This window comes from Ranitomeya imitator, chromosome 4 (genome assembly GCF_032444005.1).
Source record: "Ranitomeya imitator isolate aRanImi1 chromosome 4, aRanImi1.pri, whole genome shotgun sequence".
NCBI classification, from domain to species: Eukaryota; Metazoa; Chordata; class Amphibia; order Anura; family Dendrobatidae; genus Ranitomeya; species Ranitomeya imitator.
In genome coordinates, this window is record NC_091285.1 from 311,545,370 (window position 1) to 311,567,105 (window position 21,736).

The following is a 21,736-nucleotide window of genomic DNA, read 5'->3' on the forward strand; positions in this document are numbered from 1 at the left end:
TACTCATGTATACATAGACTTATACAGTACTAGCAGTGTGCATCTCAGCAGTCTGCTTAGATACTCATGTATACATAGACTTATACAGTACTAGCAGTGTGCATCTCAGCAGTCTGCTTAGATACTCATGTATACATAGACTTATACTGTACTAGCAGTGTGCATCTCAGCAGTCTGCTTAGATACTCATGTATACATAGACTTATACTGTACTAGCAGTGTGCATCTCAGCAGTCTGCTTAGATACTCATGTATACATAGACTTATACTGTACTAGCAGTGTGCATCTCAGCAGTCTGCTTAGATACTCATATATACATAGACTTATACTGTACTAGCAGTGTGCATCTCAGCAGTCTGCTTAGATACTCATGTATACATAGACTTATACAGTACTAGCAGTGTGCATCTCAGCAGTCTGCTTAGATACTCATGTATACATAGACTTATACTGTACTAGCAGTGTGCATCTCAGCAGTCTGCTTAGATACTCATATATACATAGACTTATACTTTACTAGCAGTGTGCATCTCTGCAGTCTGCTTAGATACTCGTATATACATAGACTTATACTTTACTAGCAGTGAGTATCTCAGCAGCCTGCTTAGATACTCATATATACATAGACTTATACTTTACTAGCAGTGTGTATCTCAGCAGTCTGCTTAGATACTCGTATATACATAGACTTATACTTTACTAGCAGTGTGCATCTCTGCAGTCTGCTTAGATACTCATATATACATAGATGTATACTGTCCTAGCAGTGTGCATCTCAGCAGTCTGCTTAGATACTCATGTATACATAGACTTATACTGTACTAGCAGTGTGCATCTCAGCAGTCTGCTTAGATACTCGTATATACATAGACTTATACTTTACTAGCAGTGTGTATCTCAGCAGCCTGCTTAGATACTCATATATACATAGACTTATACTTTACTAGCAGTGTGTATCTCAGCAGTCTGCTTAGATACTCGTATATACATAGACTTATACTTTACTAGCAGTGTGCATCTCTGCAGTCTGCTTAGATACTCATATATACATAGATGTATACTGTCCTAGCAGTGTGCATCTCAGCAGTCTGCTTAGATACTCATGTATACATAGACTTATACTGTACTAGCAGTGTGCATCTCAGCAGCCTGCTTAGATACTCATGTATACATAGACTTATACTTTACTAGCAGTGTGCATCTCAGCAGTCTGCTTAGATACTCCTGTATACATAGACTTATACTGTACTAGCAGTGTGCATCTCAGCAGTCTGCTTAGATACTCATGTATACATAGACTTATACTGTACTAGCAGTGTGCATCTCAGCAGTCTGCTTAGATACCCATATATACATAGACTTATACTGTACTAGCAGTGTGCATCTCAGCAGTCTGCTTAGATACTCATGTATACATAGACTTATACTGTACTAGCAGTGTGCATCTCAGCAGTCTGCTTAGATACTCATGTATACATAGACTTATACAGTACTAGCAGTGTGCATCTCAGCAGTCTGCTTAGATACTCATGTATACATAGACTTATACTGTACTAGCAGTGTGCATCTCAGCAGTCTGCTTAGATACTCATGTATACATAGACTTATACTGTACTAGCAGTGTGCATCTCAGCAGTCTGCTTAGATACTCGTATATACATAGACTTATACTGTACTAGCAGTGTGCATCTCAGCAGTCTGCTTAGATACTTGTATATACATAGACTTATACTTTACTAGCAGTGTGTATCTCAGCAGTCTGCTTAGATACTCATATATACATAGACTTATACTTTACTAGCAGTGTGTATCTCAGCAGCCTGCTTAGATACTCATATATACATAGACTTATACTTTACTAGCAGTGTGTATCTCAGCAGCCTGCTTAGATACTCGTATATACATAGACTTATACTTTACTAGCAGTGTGCATCTCTGCAGTCTGCTTAGATACTCATATATACATAGATGTATACTGTCCTAGCAGTGTGCATCTCAGCAGTCTGCTTAGATACTCATGTATACATAGACTTATACTGTACTAGCAGTGTGCATCTCAGCAGCCTGCTTAGATACTCATGTATACATAGACTTATACTTTACTAGCAGTGTGCATCTCAGCAGTCTGCTTAGATACTCCTGTATACATAGACTTATACTGTACTAGCAGTGTGCATCTCAGCAGTCTGCTTAGATACTCATGTATACATAGACTTATACTGTACTAGCAGTGTGCATCTCAGCAGTCTGCTTAGATACTCATATATTCTTATACTGTACTAGCAGTGTGCATCTCAGCAGGCTGCTTAGATACTCATATATACATAGACTTATACTGTACTAGCAGTGTGCATCTCAGCAGTCTGCTTAGATACTCATGTATACATAGACTTATACAGTACTAGCAGTGTGCATCTCAGCAGTCTGCTTAGATACTCATATATACATAGACTTATACAGTACTAGCAGTGTGCATCTCAGCAGCCTGCTTAGATACTCATATATATACATAGACCTATACTGTACTAGCAGTGTGCATCTCAGCAGTCTGCTTAGATACTCATATATACATAGACTTATACTTTACTAGCAGTGTGTATGTCAGCAGTCTGCTTAGATACTCATATATACATAGACTTATACTTTACTAGCAGTGTGTATCTCAGCAGCCTGCTTAGATACTCATATATACATAGACTTATACTTTACTAGCAGTGTGCATCTCAGCAGTCTGCTTAGATACTCGTATATACATAGACTTATACTGTACTAGCAGTGTGCATCTCAGCAGTCTGCTTAGATACTCGTATATACATAGACTTATACTTTATTGGCAGTGTGTATCTCAGCAGTCTGCTTAGATACTCATATATACATAGATGTATACTGTCCTAGCAGTGTGCATCTCAGCAGTCTGCTTAGATACTCATATATACATAGACTTATACTTTACTAGCAGTGTGTATCTCAGCAGCCTGCTTAGATACTCATGTATACATAGACTTATACTTTACTAGCAGTGTGTATGTCAGCAGTCTGCTTAGATACTCATATATACATAGACTTATACTTTACTAGCAGTGTGCATCTCAGCAGCCTGCTTAGATACTCATATATACATAGACTTATACTTTACTAGCAGTGTGTATCTCAGCAGTCTGCTTAGATACTCATATATACATAGATGTATACTGTCCTAGCAGTGTGCATCTCAGCAGTCTGCTTAGATACTCATATATACATAGACTTATACTTTACTAGCAGTGTGCATCTCAGCAGTCTGCTTAGATACTCATATATACATAGACTTATACTTTACTAGCAGTGTGTATCTCATCAGCCTGCTTAGATACTCATATATACATAGATGTATTCTGTACTAGCAGTGTGCATCTCAGCAGTCTGCTTAGATACTCATATATACATAAACTTATACTTTACTAGCAGTGTGCATCTCAGCAGTCTGCTTAGATACTCATATATACATAGACTTATACTGTACTAGCAGTGTGCATCTCAGCAGTCTGCTTAGATACTCATATATACATAGACTTATACTTTACTAGCAGTGTGTATCTCAGCAGCCTGCTTAGATACTCATATATACATAGACTTATACTTTACTAGCAGTGTGTATGTCAGCAGTCTGCTTAGATACTCATATATACATAGACTTATACTTTACTAGCAGTGTGCATCTCAGCAGTCTGCTTAGATACTCATATATACATAGACTTATACTTTACTAGCAGTGTGTATCTCATCAGCCTGCTTAGATACTCATATATACATAGATGTATTCTGTACTAGCAGTGTGCATCTCAGCAGTCTGCTTAGATACTCATATATACATAAACTTATACTTTACTAGCAGTGTGCATCTCAGCAGTCTGCTTAGATACTCATATATACATAGACTTATACTGTACTAGCAGTGTGCATCTCAGCAGTCTGCTTAGATACTCGTATATACATAGACTTATACTTTACTAGCAGTGTGTATCTCAGCAGTCTGCTTAGATACTCATATATACATAGATGTATACTGTCCTAGCAGTGTGCATCTCAGCAGTCTGCTTAGATACTCATATATATACTTATACTGTACTAGCAGTGTGCATCTCAGCAGTCTGCTTAGATACTCATATATACATAGACTGATATTGCACTAGCACTGTGCATCTCAGCAGTCTGCTTAGATACTCGTACCTACATAGACTTATATTGCACTAGCAGTGTGCATCTCAGCAGTCTGCTTACATACTCATATATACATAGACTTATATTGCACTAGCACTGTGCATCTCAGCAGTCTGCTTAGATACTCGTACCTACATAGACTTATACTGTACTAGCAGTGTGTATTTCAACAGTCTGCTTAGATACTCATGTATACATAGACATATACTGTACTAGCAGTGTGTATCTCAGCAGTCTGCTTAGATACTCGTACCTACATAGAGTTATACTGTACTAGAAGTGTGTATCTCAACATTCTGCTTAGATACTCATACCTACATAGACTTATACTGTACTAGCAGTGTGTATCTCGGCAGTCTGCTTAGATACTCATATATACATAGACTTATACTGTATTTGCAGATATCGGCAGTCTGCTTGGATACTCGTACCTACATAGAGTTATACTGTACTAGAAGTGTGTATCTCAACATTCTGCTTAGATACTCATACCTACATAGACTTATACTGTACTAGCAGTGTGTATCTTAGCAGTCTGCTTAGATACTCATATATACATACTTATACTGTACTAGCAGTGTGTATCTCAGCAATCTGCTTAGATACTCCTATGTACATAGACGTATATTGCACTAGCAGTGTGTATCTCAGCAGCCTGCTTAGATACTCATGTATACATAGTCTTATATTGCACTAGCAGTGTGCATCTCAGCAGTCTGCTTAGATACTCATGTATACATAGACTGATACTGTACTAGCAGTGTGTCTCTCAGTAGTCTGCTTAGATACTCATGTATACATAGACTGATACTGTATTTGCAGTGTGTATCTCAGCAGTCTGCTTAGATACTCATACCTACATAGACTTATACTGTACTAGCAGTGTGTATATCGGCAGTCTACTTAGATACTCGTACCTACATAGAGTTGTACTGTACTAGCAGTCTGTATCTCAGCAGTCTACTTAGATACTTGTACCTACATAGACTTATACTGTACTAGCAGTGTGTATCTCAGCAGTCTACTTAGATACTCGTACCTACATAGACTTATACTGTACTAGCAGTGTGTATATCGGCAGTCTACTTAGATACTCGTACCTACATAGAGTTGTACTGTACTAGCAGTGTGTATCTCAGCAGTCTACTTAGATACTCGTACCTACATAGACTTATACTGTACTAGCAGTGTGTATCTCGGCAGTCTACTTAGATACTCGTACCTACATAGACTTATACTGTACTAGCAGTGTGTATCTCAGCAGTCTGCTTAGATACTCATATATACATAGACTTATACTGTATTTGCAGTGTGTATCTCAGCAGTCTGCTTAGATACTCATACCTACATAGACTTATACTGTACTAGCAGTGTGTATCTCGGCAGTCTACTTAGATACTCGTACCTACATAGACTTATACTGTACTAGCAGTGTGTATCTCAGCAGTCTGCTTAGATACTCATATATACATACTTATACTGTACTAGCAGTGTGTATCTCAGCAATCTGCTTAGATACTCCTATGTACATAGACGTATATTGCACTAGCAGTGTGCATCTCTGCAGTCTGCTTAGATACTCATATATACATAGACTGATTCTGTACTAGCAGTGTGTCTCTCAACAGTCTGCTTAGATACTCATGTATACATAGACTGATACTGTACTAGCAGTGTGTCTCTCAACAGTCTGCTTAGATACTCATGTATACATAGACTTATACTGTACTAGCAGTGTGTATCTCAGCAGTCTGCTTAGATACTCATACCTACATAGACTTATACTGTACTAGCAGTGTGTCTCTCAACAGTCTGCTTAGATACTCATGTATACATAGACTGATACTGTACTAGCAGTGTGTATCTCAGCAGTGTGCTTAGATACTCATATATACATAGACTTATACTGTATTAGCAGTGTGTATCTTAACAGTGTGCTTAGATACTCATACCTACATAGACTTATACTGTACTAGCAGAGTGTATCTCAGCAGTCTGCTTAGATACTCATTTATACATAGACTTATACTGTACTAGCAGTGTGTATCTTAACAGTGTGCTTAGATACTCATACCTACATAGACTTATACTGTACTAGCAGTATGTATCTCAGCAGTGAGCTTAGATACTCATATATTCATAGACTTATACTGTACTAGCAGTGTGTATCTCAGCAGTCTGCTTAGATACTCATATATACATAGAGTTATACAGTAGTAGCAGTGTGTATCTCAGCAGTGAGCTTAGATACTCATAATATACATAGACTTATACCTTAGTAACAGTGTGTATCTCAGCAGTCTGCTTAGATACTCATATATATAGACTTGTAATGTACTAGCAGTGTGCTTAGATACTCGTACATATATAGACTTATACTGTACTGCAGTGTGTATCTCAGCAGTGTGGTTAGATACTCATATATACATAGACTTATTCTGTACTAGCAGTGTGAATCTCAGCAGACTGCTTAGATACTCATATATACATAGTTACACAGTAATAGCAGTGTGTATCTCAGCAGTGAGCTTAGATACTCATAATATACATAGACTTATACCTTAGTAGCAGTGTGTATCTCAGCAGTCTGCTTAGAAACTTATATATATAGACTTGTAATGTACCAGCAGTGTGCTTAGATGCTCGTACATATATAGACTTATTCTGTGCTAGCAGTGTGTATCTCAGCAGTCTGCTTAGATACTTATATATACATAGACTTGTATATAGTAGTGTTGAGCTGAGGATCCGTGTGACTTGTTTCTCTGGGTCCCCTTCTCCTAGTTACCAGAGAGATGCCTACGGTTCATCTTTGGGCTCGGCCTACTTACCACAGAGATGCCTATGGTTCATCTATGAGCTCGGCCTACTTACCACAGAGATGCCTATGGTTCATCTCTGAGCTCGGCCTACTTACCACAGAGATGCCTATGGTTCCTCTCTGAGCTCGGCCTACTTACCACAGAGATGCCTACGGTTCATCTCTGAGCTCGGCCTACTTACCACAGAGATGCCTATGGTTCATCTCTAGGCACGGCCTACTTACCACAGAGATGCCTATGGTTCATCTCTAGGCACGGCCTACTTACCACAGAGATGCCTATGGTTCATCTCTGAGCTCGGCCTACTTACCACAAAGATGCCTATGGTTCATCTCTGAGCTCGGCCCACTTACCAGAGAGATGCCTATGGTTCATCTCTGAGCTCGGCCTACTTACCACAGAAATGCCTATGGTTCATCTCTAGGCATGGCCTACTTACCACAGAGATGCCTATGGTTCATCTCTGAGCTCGGCCTACTTACCACAGAGATGCCTATGGTTCATCTCTGAGCTCGGCCTACTTACCACAGAGATGCCTACGGTTCATCTCTGAGCTCGGCCTACTTACCACAGAGATGCCTATGGTTCATCTCTAGGCTCGGCCTACTTACCACAGAGATGCCTATGGTTCATCTCTGAGCTCGGCCTACTTACCACAAAGATGCCTATGGTTCATCTCTGAGCTGTCCTACTTACCAGAGAGATGCCTATGGTTCATCTCTGAGCTCGGCCTACTTACCAGAGAGATGCCTACGGTTCATCTCTGGGCACGGCCTACTTACCACAAAGATGCCTATGGTTCATCTCTGAGCTCGGCCTACTTACCAGAGAGATGCCTATGGTTCATCTCTGAGCTCGGCCTACTTACCAGAGAGATGCCTACGGTTCATCTCTGGGCACGGCCTACTTACCACAAAGATGCCTATGGTTCATCTCTGGGCATGGCCTACTTACCAGAGAGATGCCTATGGTTCATCTCTGAGCTCGGCCTACTTACCACAGAGATGCCTATGGTTCATCTTTGGGCTCGGCCTACTTACCACAGAGATGCCTATGGTTCTTCTCTGAGCTCGGCCTACTTACCACAGAGATGCCTACGGTTCATCTCTGAGCTCGGCCTACTTACCACAGAGATGCCTATGGTTCTTCTCTGGCTCGGCCTAATTACCACAGAGATGCCTATGGTTCATCTCTGGGCACGGCCTACTTACCACAGAAATGCCTATAGTTCATCTCTGGGCACGGCCTACTTACCAGAGAGATGCCTACGGTTCATCTCTGGGCACGGCCTACTTACCACAGAGATGCCTATGGTTCATCTCTAGGCACGGCCTACTTACCACAGAGATGCCTATGGTTCATCTCTGAGCTCGGCCTACTTACCACAAAGATGCCTATGGTTCATCTCTGAGCTCGGCCCACTTACCACAGAGATGCCTATGGTTCATCTCTAGGCTCGGCCTACTTACCACAGAGATGCCTATGGTTCATCTCTGAGCTCGGCCTACTTACCACAAAGATGCCTATGGTTCATCTCTGAGCTGTCCTACTTACCAGAGAGATGCCTATGGTTCATCTCTGAGCTCGGCCTACTTACCAGAGAGATGCCTACGGTTCATCTCTGGGCACGGCCTACTTACCACAAAGATGCCTATGGTTCATCTCTGAGCTCGGCCTACTTACCAGAGAGATGCCTATGGTTCATCTCTGAGCTCGGCCTACTTACCAGAGAGATGCCTACGGTTCATCTCTGGGCACGGCCTACTTACCACAAAGATGCCTATGGTTCATCTCTGGGCATGGCCTACTTACCAGAGAGATGCCTATGGTTCATCTCTGAGCTCGGCCTACTTACCACAGAGATGCCTATGGTTCATCTTTGGGCTCGGCCTACTTACCACAGAGATGCCTATGGTTCTTCTCTGAGCTCGGCCTACTTACCACAGAGATGCCTACGGTTCATCTCTGAGCTCGGCCTACTTACCACAGAGATGCCTATGGTTCTTCTCTGGCTCGGCCTAATTACCACAGAGATGCCTATGGTTCATCTCTGGGCACGGCCTACTTACCACAGAAATGCCTATAGTTCATCTCTGGGCACGGCCTACTTACCAGAGAGATGCCTACGGTTCATCTCTGGGCACGGCCTACTTACCACAGAGATGCCTATGGTTCATCTCTAGGCACGGCCTACTTACCACAGAGATGCCTATGGTTCATCTCTGAGCTCGGCCTACTTACCACAAAGATGCCTATGGTTCATCTCTGAGCTCGGCCCACTTACCAGAGAGATGCCTATGGTTCATCTCTGAGCTCGGCCTACTTACCACAGAAATGCCTATGGTTCATCTCTAGGCATGGCCTACTTACCACAGAGATGCCTATGGTTCATCTCTGAGCTCGGCCTACTTACCACAGAGATGCCTATGGTTCATCTCTGAGCTCGGCCTACTTACCACAGAGATGCCTACGGTTCATCTCTGAGCTCGGCCTACTTACCACAGAGATGCCTATGGTTCATCTCTAGGCTCGGCCTACTTACCACAGAGATGCCTATGGTTCATCTCTGAGCTCGGCCTACTTACCACAAAGATGCCTATGGTTCATCTCTGAGCTGTCCTACTTACCAGAGAGATGCCTATGGTTCATCTCTGAGCTCGGCCTACTTACCAGAGAGATGCCTACGGTTCATCTCTGGGCACGGCCTACTTACCACAAAGATGCCTATGGTTCATCTCTGAGCTCGGCCTACTTACCAGAGAGATGCCTATGGTTCATCTCTGAGCTCGGCCTACTTACCAGAGAGATGCCTACGGTTCATCTCTGGGCACGGCCTACTTACCACAAAGATGCCTATGGTTCATCTCTGGGCATGGCCTACTTACCAGAGAGATGCCTATGGTTCATCTCTGAGCTCGGCCTACTTACCACAGAGATGCCTATGGTTCATCTTTGGGCTCGGCCTACTTACCACAGAGATGCCTATGGTTCTTCTCTGGCTCGGCCTAATTACCACAGAGATGCCTATGGTTCATCTCTGGGCACGGCCTACTTACCACAGAAATGCCTATAGTTCATCTCTGGGCACGGCCTACTTACCAGAGAGATGCCTACGGTTCATCTCTGGGCACGGCCTACTTACCACAGAGATGCCTATGGTTCATCTCTAGGCACGGCCTACTTACCACAGAGATGCCTATGGTTCATCTCTAGGCACGGCCTACTTACCACAGAGATGCCTATGGTTCATCTCTGAGCTCGGCCTACTTACCACAAAGATGCCTATGGTTCATCTCTGAGCTCGGCCCACTTACCAGAGAGATGCCTATGGTTCATCTCTGAGCTCGGCCTACTTACCACAGAAATGCCTATGGTTCATCTCTAGGCATGGCCTACTTACCACAGAGATGCCTATGGTTCATCTCTGAGCTCGGCCTACTTACCACAGAGATGCCTATGGTTCATCTCTGAGCTCGGCCTACTTACCACAGAGATGCCTACGGTTCATCTCTGAGCTCGGCCTACTTACCACAGAGATGCCTATGGTTCATCTCTAGGCTCGGCCTACTTACCACAGAGATGCCTATGGTTCATCTCTGAGCTCGGCCTACTTACCACAAAGATGCCTATGGTTCATCTCTGAGCTGTCCTACTTACCAGAGAGATGCCTATGGTTCATCTCTGAGCTCGGCCTACTTACCAGAGAGATGCCTACGGTTCATCTCTGGGCACGGCCTACTTACCACAAAGATGCCTATGGTTCATCTCTGAGCTCGGCCTACTTACCAGAGAGATGCCTATGGTTCATCTCTGAGCTCGGCCTACTTACCAGAGAGATGCCTACGGTTCATCTCTGGGCACGGCCTACTTACCACAAAGATGCCTATGGTTCATCTCTGGGCATGGCCTACTTACCAGAGAGATGCCTATGGTTCATCTCTGAGCTCGGCCTACTTACCACAGAGATGCCTATGGTTCATCTTTGGGCTCGGCCTACTTACCACAGAGATGCCTATGGTTCTTCTCTGGCTCGGCCTAATTACCACAGAGATGCCTATGGTTCATCTCTGGGCACGGCCTACTTACCACAGAAATGCCTATAGTTCATCTCTGGGCACGGCCTACTTACCAGAGAGATGCCTACGGTTCATCTCTGGGCACGGCCTACTTACCACAGAGATGCCTATGGTTCATCTCTAGGCACGGCCTACTTACCACAGAGATGCCTATGGTTCATCTCTGAGCTCGGCCTACTTACCACAAAGATGCCTATGGTTCATCTCTGAGCTCGGCCCACTTACCAGAGAGATGCCTACGGTTCATCTCTGGGCACGGCGTACTTACCACAGAGATGCCTATGGTTCATCTCTAGGCATGGCCTACTTACCACAGAGATGCCTATGGTTCATCTCTGAGCTCGGCCTACTTACCACAAAGATGCCTATGGTTCATCTCTGAGCTCGGCCTACTTACCACAGAGATGCCTATGGTTCATCTCTAGGCACGGCCTACTTACCACAGAGATGCCTATGGTTCATCTCTGAGCTCGGCCTACTTACCACAGAGATGCCTATGGTTCATCTCTGAGCTCGGCCTACTTACCACAGAGATGCCTACGGTTCATCTCTGAGCTCGGCCTACTTACCACAGAGATGCCTATGGTTCATCTCTAGGCTCGGCCTACTTACCACAGAGATGCCTATGGTTCATCTCTGAGCTCGGCCTACTTACCACAAAGATGCCTATGGTTCATCTCTGAGCTGTCCTACTTACCAGAGAGATGCCTATGGTTCATCTCTGAGCTCGGCCTACTTACCAGAGAGATGCCTACGGTTCATCTCTGGGCACGGCCTACTTACCACAAAGATGCCTATGGTTCATCTCTGAGCTCGGCCTACTTACCAGAGAGATGCCTATGGTTCATCTCTGAGCTCGGCCTACTTACCAGAGAGATGCCTACGGTTCATCTCTGGGCACGGCCTACTTACCACAAAGATGCCTATGGTTCATCTCTGGGCATGGCCTACTTACCAGAGAGATGCCTATGGTTCATCTCTGAGCTCGGCCTACTTACCACAGAGATGCCTATGGTTCATCTTTGGGCTCGGCCTACTTACCACAGAGATGCCTATGGTTCATCTCTGAGCTCGGCCTACTTACCAGAGAGATGCCTACGGTTCATCTCTGAGCTCGGCCTACTTACCACAGAGATGCCTATGGTTCATCTTTGGGCTCGGCCTACTTACCACAGAGATGCCTATGGTTCATCTCTGAGCTCGGCCTACTTACCAGAGAGATGCCTATGGTTCATCTCTGAGCTCGGCCTACTTACCAGAGAGATGCCTACGGTTCATCTCTGGGCACGGCCTACTTACCACAGAGATGCCTATGGTTCATCTCTAGGCACGGCCTACTTACCACAGAGATGCCTATGGTTCATCTCTGAGCTCGGCCTACTTACCACAAAGATGCCTATGGTTCATCTCTGAGCTCGGCCCACTTACCAGAGAGATGCCTACGGTTCATCTCTGGGCACGGCGTACTTACCACAGAGATGCCTATGGTTCATCTCTAGGCACGGCCTACTTACCACAGAGATGCCTATGGTTCATCTCTGAGCTCGGCCTACTTACCACAAAGATGCCTATGGTTCATCTCTGAGCTCGGCCTACTTACCACAGAGATGCCTATGGTTCATCTCTAGGCACGGCCTACTTACCACAGAGATGCCTATGGTTCATCTCTGAGCTCGGCCTACTTACCACAGAGATGCCTATGGTTCATCTCTGAGCTCGGCCTACTTACCACAGAGATGCCTACGGTTCATCTCTGAGCTCGGCCTACTTACCACAGAGATGCCTATGGTTCATCTCTAGGCTCGGCCTACTTACCACAGAGATGCCTATGGTTCATCTCTGAGCTCGGCCTACTTACCACAAAGATGCCTATGGTTCATCTCTGAGCTGTCCTACTTACCAGAGAGATGCCTATGGTTCATCTCTGAGCTCGGCCTACTTACCAGAGAGATGCCTACGGTTCATCTCTGGGCACGGCCTACTTACCACAAAGATGCCTATGGTTCATCTCTGAGCTCGGCCTACTTACCAGAGAGATGCCTATGGTTCATCTCTGAGCTCGGCCTACTTACCAGAGAGATGCCTACGGTTCATCTCTGGGCACGGCCTACTTACCACAAAGATGCCTATGGTTCATCTCTGGGCATGGCCTACTTACCAGAGAGATGCCTATGGTTCATCTCTGAGCTCGGCCTACTTACCACAGAGATGCCTATGGTTCATCTTTGGGCTCGGCCTACTTACCACAGAGATGCCTATGGTTCATCTCTGAGCTCGGCCTACTTACCAGAGAGATGCCTACGGTTCATCTCTGAGCTCGGCCTACTTACCACAGAGATGCCTATGGTTCATCTTTGGGCTCGGCCTACTTACCACAGAGATGCCTATGGTTCATCTCTGAGCTCGGCCTACTTACCAGAGAGATGCCTATGGTTCATCTCTGAGCTCGGCCTACTTACCAGAGAGATGCCTACGGTTCATCTCTGGGCACGGCCTACTTACCACAGAGATGCCTATGGTTCATCTCTAGGCACGGCCTACTTACCACAGAGATGCCTATGGTTCATCTCTGAGCTCGGCCTACTTACCACAAAGATGCCTATGGTTCATCTCTGAGCTCGGCCTACTTACCACAGAGATGCCTATGGTTCATCTCTAGGCACGGCCTACTTACCACAGAGATGCCTATGGTTCATCTCTGAGCTCGGCCTACTTACCACAGAGATGCCTATGGTTCATCTCTGAGCTCGGCCTACTTACCACAGAGATGCCTACGGTTCATCTCTGAGCTCGGCCTACTTACCACAGAGATGCCTATGGTTCATCTCTAGGCTCGGCCTACTTACCACAGAGATGCCTATGGTTCATCTCTGAGCTCGGCCTACTTACCACAAAGATGCCTATGGTTCATCTCTGAGCTGTCCTACTTACCAGAGAGATGCCTATGGTTCATCTCTGAGCTCGGCCTACTTACCAGAGAGATGCCTACGGTTCATCTCTGGGCACGACCTACTTACCACAAAGATGCCTATGGTTCATCTCTGAGCTCGGCCTACTTACCAGAGAGATGCCTATGGTTCATCTCTGAGCTCGGCCTACTTACCAGAGAGATGCCTACGGTTCATCTCTGGGCACGGCCTACTTACCACAAAGATGCCTATGGTTCATCTCTGGGCATGGCCTACTTACCAGAGAGATGCCTATGGTTCATCTCTGAGCTCGGCCTACTTACCACAGAGATGCCTATGGTTCATCTTTGGGCTCGGCCTACTTACCACAGAGATGCCTATGGTTCTTCTCTGGCTCGGCCTAATTACCACAGAGATGCCTATGGTTCATCTCTGGGCACGGCCTACTTACCACAGAAATGCCTATAGTTCATCTCTGGGCACGGCCTACTTACCACAGAGATGCCTACGGTTCATCTCTGGGCACGGCCTACTTTCCACAGAGATGCCTATGGTTCATCTCTGGGCACGGCCTACTTACCACAGAAATACCTATAGTTCATCTCTGGGCACGGCATACTTACCAGAGAGATGCCTATGGTTCATCTCTGGGCTCGGCCCCCTTGGGTCTCTGTGATTGGATGCACAAGTTTAGTCACAATATTTCCCTTGACGTTTGCCAATATCCAAGAGTTCAGTGTGATGCTGAAATATAAAGGAAGGCGATGCTGTTTTGGCTCCATGTTAGGGGAGGAATGTGCTAATAATGCCTTTCCCTTTTTTTCCTGTTTTTGGTGATTTTCTCACATTATTGGGAAGTCTGCCATTCCAGAGATTGGCCACCAGGGGCATTTTAGGCAAATATAAACTCTGCTGTTAATAGCAGCACCACATGAAGAACCCATGTCATTTGTAGTACATCCCATGTTGTGAATTGGATTGTTTCAGTATGTCAGGATACGAAATATTACATTTATCTCAAGAAGTGTAAACGGATTAGCCATATCTCTTTGGAGACATTGTTTTTATTTGTACACTCTACTTTTTTCTTCCTTTATTCCAAGAGCTACAGCTTTTTTAGTTGTTTTTTTTTCCGCCATTGTTCGTTGAGTTTTAATTTTAGGGAGGTAATTGCTAAAAAAATTTTTTACTGTACACTGTGTTTATTAAACCTGCGATCACTTATACTGTATACTACAATACTTAGTTATTGTCACATATAGTTAAAATCATGGTCTCCTACGAAGACCAGAGATTGACAGCAGCATTTAAGGCTGCGGTCACACTAGCAGTATTTGGTCAGTATTTTACATCAATATTTGTAAGCCAAAACCAGGAGTGGAACAATTAGAGGAAAAGTATAATAGAAACATAAGCACCACTTCTGTATTTATTACCCACTCCTGGTTTTGGCTACAAATACTGATGTAAAATACTAACCAAATACTGCTAGTGTGACGGCAGCCTTAAAGGGACTCTGTCACCTGAATTTGGAGGGAACAATCTTCAGCCATAGGGGCGGGGTTTTTGGGTGTTTGATTCACCCTTTCCTTACCCGCTGGCTGCAATATGCAGGCATAATAATACAGCTGACACCTGCCCTGTAAGGAAGTGCTCTTGAGACTTCTCCATACATACATGATACATGACATAACAATAGGTCTTGAGGAGAGATGGGGTTAATATGGTGGATGGCTGCATTTCTAGTCCATCATAAGACAATGCACATTTGTCTTCTATATCAATCCTTCTTACTCGCTATGTGCACACGATGCGCATTTGCTGCGGATTCGCAGCAGATTTTTCCGCGCAGAAACGCTGCAGATCCGCACTGTGATGTACAGTACAATGTAAATCAATGGGATAAAAAAAATAGCTGTGCAGATGGTGCAGAAAAATCAGTGTGGAATTGCTGCGGATTTCAAAGAAGTGCATGTCACTTCTTTTGTGCGGATCCGCAGCGTTTCTGCACCCCTCCAAGTTAAAAATCTTCAGTGGCAAAAACCACAGAAAATCCGCACAAAATCCGCATCAATTCCACATAAAAACCGCTGCAAATCCGCGGCTGCGGATTCTGCCAGGAGATGCGGATTTTGTATAGAAAATTCTGCACCTCTTTTCCTATGTGTGCACATAGCCGAGCAGTGAGATGGACACAAAAGTACATGAACTTTAAAAGGGTGGTCCATGAGCATGGTGGTAAAAGTCTGCAGTCACTCTGTGTGACAGCAGACCTGTGAATCCTCACAACACGCACAGTGCACAATGTGAGGATTCTCTGGTGTTGGAGCCAGGAGCAGTGAGCATTTAGCCGCAAGTATATGATTTGCATATACAGGTGCTTCTCACAAAATTAGAATATCATCAAAAAGTTAATTTATTTCAGTTCTTCAATACAAAAAGTTTAACTCGTATAATATATAGAGTCATTACAAGCAGAGTGATCTACTGCAAGTGTTTATTTCTGTTAATGTTGATGATTATGGCTCACAGCCAATGAAAACCCAAAAGTCATTATCTCAGTAAAATTAGAATACTTTATAACACCAGCTTGAAAAATGATTTTAAAATCCGAAATGTTGGTCTACTGATATGTATATTCAGTAAATGCAGTCAATACTTGGTCAGGGCTCCTTTAGCATCAATTACTGCATCAAGGCGGCGTGGCATGGAGGTGATCAGCCTGTGGCACTGCTGAGGTGTTATGGAAGCCCAGGTTGCTTTGATAGCAGCATTCAGCTCCTCTACATTGTTGGGTCTGGTGTCTCTCATCTTCCTCTTGACAATACCCCATAGATTCTCTATGGGGTGAAGGTCAGGGGAGTTTGCTGGCCAATCAAGCCCAGTAATACTGTTGTTTTTAAACCTGGTATTAGTACTTTTGGCAGTGTGGACAGGTGCCAAGTCCTTCTGGAGAATGCAATTTCCATCTCCAAAAAGCTTGTCAGCAGAGCAAAGCATGAAGTGCTCTAAAATTTCCTGGTAGACGGCTGCACTGACATTGGTCTTGATAAAACACAGTGGACCTACGCCAGCAGATGACATGGCTCCCCAAACCATCACTGATTGTGGAAACTTCACACAAGACCTCAAGCAGCTTGGATTGTGGCCTCTCCACTCTTCCTCCAGGCTGTGGGACCTTGATTTCCAATTGAAATGCAAAATTTGCTTTCATCTGAAAACAACACCTTGGGCCACTGAGCAACAGTCCAGTTCTTTTTCTCCTTGGCCCAGTTAAGATGATTTTGGCGCTATCTCTTGGTCATGAGTGGCTTGACACAAGGAATGCAACAATTGTAGCCCATGTCTTGGATACGTCTGTGTGTGGTGGCTATTGAAGCAATGACTACAGCAGCAGTCCACTCCCTGCAAATCTCCCCCCAAAATTTTGAATGGCCTTTTTTTAACAATCCCGTCAAGGCTGTGGTTATCCCGGTTGCTTGTGCACCTTTTCCTACCACTTTTTCATTCCACTCAACATTCCATTAATATGCTTGGATACAGCACTCTTTGAACAGCCAGCTTCTTTAGCAATGACCTTTTGTAGCTTACCCTCCTTATGGAGTGTGTCAATTACTTCCTTGCGGACATCTGTCAACTCAGCAGTCTTCCTCATGATTGTGGAGCCTACTGAAACAGACTAAGGGACCCTTTTAAATGCTTGGGAAGCCTTTACAGGTGTTTTTTGTTAATTATTCTAATTTACTGAGATAATGACTTTTGGGTTTTCATTGGCTGTAAGCCATAATCATCAATATTAACAGAAATAAACACTTGAAATAGATCACTCTGTTTCTAAGGCTAGGTTCACATTAGCGTTTCTGTGCGCAGCGTATCATCTGCATGTGCAAGCGCATGCCAAAATGCATGCAAACGCATGGTTACGCTGCGTTTCTTATCCGCATGATCTTACGCATGACGGCAAAAAACGCTGCGTGTGCATGCATTTGTATGCATTTTTGCATGCATTTGCGTTGTTTATGCGCATGCGTTCAATAGGATAATTCTTTTCCAGGAGAATTTGCTGGAAACAAGACACACACAATGGGCGTGTCTCATGGGTTTTCTATATATAGACCCTGCACAGATGAGATCCTCATCTTTTGATGCTGTATTCAGCTGTAATATGGATCTTAGCGTGGAGCGCTTCAATATGAATCTGGATTTGTCATTGAAATTGGCTTTTGCTTTGGCTTGTGAGGAAGAAAGGAGAAGAGAAAGACAGAGAAGATGTCATCGTTGATATTGGCAACACCCCATTGTTGAAGTCCGAGAGAGCTGTGGAGCCTACCACTCAGTGTACACCCAGCTTCGTGAAAACCCGCAAAAGTTTTTCAAGTACACGAGAATGGCGGAACAGAGTTTTGAAGAATTGTGCTATGTATCCGAGGATCCATCACAACGCAGGACACACAGCCACGTAGAGCAATTCTTGCTGAGGAACATCTGTTGGTGACCCTAAGGTACGGAATTTTGAAAAATAAACACCTGTCATTAATATTATTGTTCTAAAAGACATGTACTGTTTTTTTTTCCCATTTTCTCTTCCACAGATTCCTGGCTACCGGAGAGACCTTAAGATCTCTACATTTTCAATTTCGGATTGGACTGTCCACCCTTTCTGGGATTGTTGGAGACACCTGCCGTGCATTATGTATCGTTCTGTGTGCAGAATTCCTCCCCATCCCACAACTGAACTCTGGCTGAAAAATTCTATGAAATTTGTAATTTTCTAAACTGTGTGGGGGCTGTGGACGGCAAACATATTCGGATTCTGAAACCTGCTGGAAGTGGATCCGAGTACTTCAATTATAACAAATACTTTTCCATTGTTCTCATGGTGATTGCAGATGCTGAGTGTCGATTTGTCGCCATTGACGTTGGCTCATTTGCACGAGGAAATGACTCGCAGACTTTCAAAAACTCTGACATGGGACAACGTTTTTATGGTAATGATTTTAATTTTCCACCACCACAACCTCTTCCGAACACTGAAGGACCGCCATTTGTTGTGGTTGGGGATGAGGCATTTCAAATGTGTGCCAACCTCATAAAACTCTACTCAAGTAGAGACTTGATTCACACAAAAAGGATTTTCAACTACCGACTGACAAGGGCACGAAGAACTGTGGAGTGTGCCTTTGGTTTGCTGGCATCTAAATGGCGCATTTTGGGTACAGCCAGCAATCTTAAAATTGAGACAGTTGATGAGGTTGTGAAAGCATGTGTTGTTATGTACAATTATATCCTGGCAAAAGAATGACCCCACTTAGAACTTGAGGAACCTGTTAATACCACATTGCAGGATTACCAAGCTCACCCTCTGAGGACTACAGTGGAAGTTGCCCAAATGAGGCATAAATTGGCTGCCTACTTTGTTTTCGGATATTGGACGCGTGGCATGGCAAGACGAAATGGTTTAAGCCGCTAAGTAAAATGTACCTGTAATGTTATGTACCTGTACCGTTTCTTGACTGTAAGGGTATGTGCACACGTCAGGATTTCTGGCAGAAATTTTCCTGACAAAACCTGACATTTCTGCCAGAAATCCGCATGCGTTTTTTCCCCGCGGTTTTGATGCATTTTTTGCGCGTTTTTGATGCGATTTTTCTTGCGTTTTTTCCAAATGCATAGAATAGCGGGAAAAACGCAGAAAATCCGCAAAAGTAATGAACATGCTGCTTTTTTTACCGCAATGTGTTTTTTTTTGTGGAAAAAAACGCATCATGTGCACAAAAATTGCAGAATGCATTCTAAATGATAGGATGCATACGTAGGCATTTTCTAATGCGTTTTTATCGCGAAAAAAACGTGAAAAAAAGGGGAAAAAACCTGAACGTGTGCACATACCCTAATACTAACACCTTGACTGTAACTTTAATAACAAAAACACCTTGACCTTGACACCCGTTAATACTTCACTCAACAATACACACATGTTTAAATAAAGGGATAAAGAAAACACAGGGAGACAGGTATTGTGAAGCAAAATAATGTTTGCTAAAAAAAATAAAAACAATTGGAAATTTAACAAACAAATAAATAAAAAAGGAAAATAATGTTACTTACTTTTGTGGTCTGCAAGAGGGAGTTACATTGTGGACCTGGGGGGTGTCGGGCTGTGAAGGTAGGCTAGGAGTGGTTGGGGAAGTTGTTACAGAGGAAGTGGCAGTTAATTGGAGGATTGGGTCAGACACATTGGGGGGAAGAGGACACGTTAGGAGTGGAAAACAAGTTGGAAGGCATTGACACATTACAAGGGAGAGAACTAAGGGAAGGTGTGGACAAACTTGAAAATAAAGACACATTTGAAGGTGAGGGTATGGGGTTGGGTAACGTCTCTTTCCTTTTCGCTTCCTGGCCTTTGTTTTGCTGCTTCCTCTGCCTTTTGGTTCCTGGTACTGCGTGGTAGGAGTGGAAGGCTGGGCTGCTGCACTTGGCTGCATGTTTGAAGAGGAAGGCTGGGCTGCTGCACTCAGCTGCATGGTGGAAGGGGAAGGCTGAGCTGCTGCACTTGGCTGCATGGTGGAAGTGTAAGGCTGGTCTGCTGCACTCGGCTGCATGGTGTAACTTGGTACTGTTGGAATAGTCCTAATTTCCAGCGGTGGTGGTGGATAGGTCACTTGGTGAGCTGACTGGTATCCAAGTCCTTGTGATGTTGAGAAAGGTGCTGGTGGATTCTGCCACTGATGCTGTGCTGGAGCTTGTTGCCCTGTAGGGAATGAAGTTTGTGCCTGCTGCTGATATCGGGACCGCTGCATGGCCTCAGTGTAAGCAGCATGACCGGCCTTCATCACATACATCTGGAGATCAGGACTAAGGTTTTCCATCATTTATTTATTATTTATCCATCACGTCCCGTTCTATAGGGAAAACATAATGCTATGCCGGTCTATTAAGGTCGGCTTCCAGGTGGTCAAGGCGTCTATGGATTCCCTGGAAAAGTGTGTTCACCTGAGTTAACCCACTATCCAGTCTTTCTACATCCCAGCCTGGAAGACCGAGCTTAAGTAAATAAACTTGGGCATGACTGACCTCTCCCAGGCCCTCTGCCGCTGGCGAGCAGACCCAAGTAAAGTAGTCGGAGAGGGATAGGAGTGGGGAAAACCAGATGGACCAGCTTCCTGTTCCCCAGCCTGTGAAACCTGCCTGGTTGCTCAATTGCTGGTGGATGATAGGGATTGGGCCTGTTCGTTGGCTGGTCGATGAGGGGCGTCTCCAACAGAGCACAGTCCAGGTTCTTTATGGAAAATAAATGAAAAACATTAGTAAAAAAAAAATAAAAAGTTGAACTAATAGTAAGACAACACAAAAGATCGTTGAGCAACCACAGGCTTCAGAAAAGAAAGCTGATGATGTTACTTATATTTTCAAGCAGCACCTCTTCGAACCCGTATCTCCTCTCTCATGTCCTTAGGCTGATTTCACATTTGCAGTTGTGTCCGCAGCGTTTCTGACACATACATTCTCGTGCGTCGTGATTTCCTATCTTTAGCATTGTATACGCAGGTGCATGCATTTGCATGCGTATGCCCGCGTTTGCTTACGCATGCGTATTTTCGTGGTGTGCGGCTGGGCGCGGCTAACGCACCATGTTAGAATTTTTTTGTGTAAAATTTCCGCCGCCATACGCATGCAGATGCTTGCAGAAGGAGTGCGTCAAAACAACGCATTACAGTCTATGGCAAC

At 44.3% G+C, this 21,736-nt stretch overlaps 1 protein-coding gene across 2 annotated transcripts in view; it reads left to right on the forward strand.

Moving 5' to 3' along the window:
• CAV1 (caveolin 1) overlaps positions 1-21,736 on the forward strand; it is a 94,405-nt gene that overhangs the window by 47,396 nt on the left and 25,273 nt on the right. The gene's annotated exons all lie outside the window — the stretch shown is intronic.